The sequence below is a fragment of the Pezoporus wallicus genome, unplaced genomic scaffold (assembly GCF_028554395.1).
Source record: "Pezoporus wallicus isolate ANWC-B61680 ecotype Strahan unplaced genomic scaffold, APGP_CSIRO_Pwel_v1 contig_5935, whole genome shotgun sequence".
Classification (NCBI taxonomy): Eukaryota; Metazoa; Chordata; class Aves; order Psittaciformes; family Psittacidae; genus Pezoporus; species Pezoporus wallicus.
The window spans coordinates 1952461-1956540 of NW_026637215.1; positions in this window are offsets into that span (position 1 = coordinate 1952461).

The window sequence follows — 4080 nt, forward strand, 5'->3', positions numbered from 1 at the left end:
TCTGGCACAGTGCTTCTGTAAACCCTGGGAGGCAGTGTGGAGGCACAGTTACAGCCAGGATGGTTTTATTCACTGGTTTGGAAACAAATCCGCTGATCAAATCACTTGATTTGATTCTCTTTGGAGAGTCAGCAGCATTCAGCAGTACCCACTCTGCAGTGGCCGCTTTGTAGCTAAACCTCACACACGCACGTCAGGGACAGGTAGCTCTGGGTTGTTCTTCTGGGGCCATGGAGGGAAGGCATAGCACGTGTTTGAAGTAGAGTTTAATACTTTCACGGTTTCTCTGGAGCAATTAAACCATCCTTTATAAGAGTCAGGTTGGAATTGTGTTTTAGAATGTGTAAATTGTCAGGGAATATAATGCTATGACATGTAAAGGCTGCTTTTACATGGAGACAGTTTAGGAGAGTGCTTTATGAGGAATAAAGCCTGCAATAGCAGTTTGATGTTATAACTCAAGCAATCCATCATATTTTACTTTGGTCCATTTGTCTTGTACTTCCCTTGCCCAAGACCTTGTTTCTCATTGCAATAAAAGGTCAACTTCCAGCACCGAGCTAAACAAAAGCAGTACAGAAGAGAGTTCAAAGGCAAGGTAACACGCAAAACAGAAGAATCCAGATGAAGGCTGATATTTAAAATACACTTATTTAAAACATAAATACATATAAAATCATTACTCACTAGTAAATCTGCCCAATCGTCTCGCTACAGCTTGCATCTGTCAAGTCATTTTGGGGATATCAGTGGTTTGAATGTTGTGTATGCGTATGGGCATCAGACTTTGTATGGTGTCAAAGGTTTGCCTGACACCTGGGAAGCTGCAGGAGGCCTTTGTGAGCCCTCACTTCAAAACGCATTTCTTAATCATGAGCTGAGGACAGTGGGAGTGGAAGCCTTTCACAGCGTGCTGTGCTCCTGGGTCGTGCAAATTGAGGTCTTTTCAGATGAGCACTGCTTGAAATGAGATACCTGAGGTTGTAAAGAGCAAAGTTTGTGTCGTACAAGAAGACATGCAGCAAGTTTGTAGTGAAGGTGCTTATCGGGATTATTATTACGACCAGGGAAGGTCAAGCCTGAATAGGAAATGCAAAATAAGTCTTAAGGGGCTGCTAGTGTAGCAGTGGAAAATGTGTTTTGTTTTTCACTGGTACTGTGTTAAAGTAGTGCATGGCAAACAAAGTAGCTGTGGTTCCTGGACATGGCCAGACCCAAGGGAAAATGCTCATGATATGTTTGCTTGATTGGCAAGTGATTGTCCTCTAAATTAAATTAGAGCTTTAATGTAGCAAACAGGGCTGATTTTCACCTGTTGGTGCAGCTGCCATTTTACCGATGTAATGTCTTTTCAGAGTAGAGTAGGCAGTTTGTTCCCCGGTGGGTTTTGTTCCTTTCAGTGCCTGGGTAAGTGTCATTGACAGGGGAGGGCAGAACAAACAGATCAGAAGAAGTGAAGTGCTGTCAAGCCTGCCTTTCCTGAGGCTTCCCTGCTGCTGCTTGCTCAAGTCCCAGCCCTTCTCCCAGAGTCTCCCTTCAAAGTGGCACATGCCACTTTCTTGACGTGGAGTTGAGCTGGTGTGGAGCTGCAGAGCCCTTCCTGTGCTGCCTGGAAGGGTTCAAACCAAGGTGTATTTGGACAAAACCTAAACATCTGCCTCTGAATTTTAGTTTCCTAGAGCACACTGCTCTGGTGCCACTGCGTCATGAGAAACGATCATAGAATCTTATCATAGAAGCCCAGACTGGGTTGAGTTGGAAGGGACCTTAAAGCTTATCCAGTTCCAACTGCTACCATGGACAGGGACACCTTCTACTAGAGTAGGTTGCTCCACGCCCATCCAATCCTTTATAGCGGGTTGCTTTTTCAACTCTAAGTTTGTCAGCTACTTGATGAACTTGACAGTGTATACAATAGTCTTGTGCAGCAGTCTTTCTAATTAACAAGTATGCTTAATGCTTGTTTGTTATGTGTTTAGTTTAGTTTCCTGTATGGTCCTCACCTATTTCTGCAGTGATAAAAATGAAGCTGCTTCAGGCAGGGTTGAGCAAGCACTGGCCCTTTTTCTCCTGCAAGATGGAGAGGGTAACATTCCTGCGTGGCACTGTCAAGCCCAGCAGGACCCGTGGTGTCCAGATCCTGGTTTTTGCACTGCAGTGCCAGAGGTTGTGCGAGCCTACCCCAATTCATCACTGGGAAAGCTGCCACATCTGCACTCACAGATGCTTCACCTGTGCCGTTTTATGTATGCCTGCTTTGAGGGCTGGGTTAAAGGAGGAAAAGGAGCTTTGTAGTGATGCTGTTGGGAAATAGATATAACTAGCTGTGCCATAAATTGAGGGTCATCACCCCTGCAGTACAATACATTTATGTACAGTATATACGAAGTCAATTGCTGATTAGTCCATATCAACATTGAAGTGCTTTATTTTGCTTTAGCAAGCTCTTCGTTTTCCAGTTGCTCTCTAATTATTAGAAAGCCCACAATGTCTTGGCTTTATTACTGAATCCGTTTTGTGTACAAAGTCATCTTTTCTCAGTGGGACCTCATTAAAGTGAGAAACTGAAATGGATGGATGGGAATGAGCTGAGAAAAAACTGCTGTGGAGTTCACAGAAGAATATGGGAAGTGTCAGATGAAGTTTTCACAAAGTTTATTGACAAATGAAATGATTTAATTGAAAGTGAAAAGCTTGGTGGATATTTGTGAGCATGGAAAGGTTGAGCTCAATTTCTGTTCTACAGTGTTCTGATTTGCATATTAAAACATAGTTGGCATTCAATCCCAGTTATGTTTTGTTAACCTTAGTACAAATAATAGTCCTAAACCACCACTAATTTCACCCATCTTTGGGTATTCCAAGTTGCTGTTCGAAAAGCAGTGTTGCACCGAGAGAACAAGACTAATCCAGTGAGATTTCAAATGATCAGCTGAGCGACTCATAGTAAATGAGGAGATGAAAAGAACACAGAGTACACAACCTTGAGGCTGGGAATTAGTCAGCTAAAGACTTTTCAGATCAGTATAACAAGCAAAATCAGGAGCTATTCAATAATGCTTTACCTAAGAAGAGATTGTATTATAACCAGCAGTCCTAAAAACCAGTTTGCCTGGCCTTGATAGGCCTTGACAGGACCTGTTCTGGAAGCAGGAGATGTGCTGTAGTTGTGAATGATTATTTACAGAAGACGTGATGAAAGGAAGAAGAAAATGCTGCTGAAATCATCTTCTCTGTGACTGACTCCTGGTGGCTGGTGCTTCTGATGCCTCCACCTTGGCAGAATAAGGCTGTACTTGGGGTAAGCTGGCTGGAAGTAGTAGGATATTAGTGTTGCTTAAGGGATGAGCCTGTCTTCATATGTACAAGTTGCAGTAATAGACTCTGACCTTTTTATGACACCCTTGATAGAAAATGCCATCGTGTATTAATAGCTGGTGTTAAATAAAGTGTCACCAGTGAACGAAAGGGCAATCCTTGCCCATTAGATGCTTCACCACCACTGCTCAGCTTCAACTGGACTGTGACATCCCTCACTGGGACAATGAAAGCTCCAATTTAACATGTTCTCTTGGGAGGAAAACATTCATGCTTGGAGCTTGTGCTGATTGTTACCAGATTTTGTTCCGAAGGTTTTCCTTGCCTCGCTCCGTACTGCCTGGTTGTAGGCCAAGGGACTGAAAAGCTGCATAGCAGTCTCCCACACTGCTGGAACTCACTGGAACGTGAGTACAGGGAAGGTAAGAAGGTGAGAGCTGAAAGAGAGTCTTAAACCCTGCAGGCCAGTACAGCAAAGGCCTGTGAGTATTCTGACTGTTAATTGTCTTGGCCGGCCTTCCAAACCTTAATTACTTTTAGGGCATTTTTACCTTCCCTGTTTTATATCTGGGCATTCATTTGTTAACACCACTTCTTGTCACACTTCTGCTTTGTCTACGTTCATTGCTTGACAGTCCTTAGGAAACTATACATGTCTTTTTTACACACACACACTCTCTCTGTGTCTCTGTGTAATGGAGTAAATCCACTAATAGATACAACAGTAAAATAGAATCGTTACAGAATGGTTGTGGTTGGAAG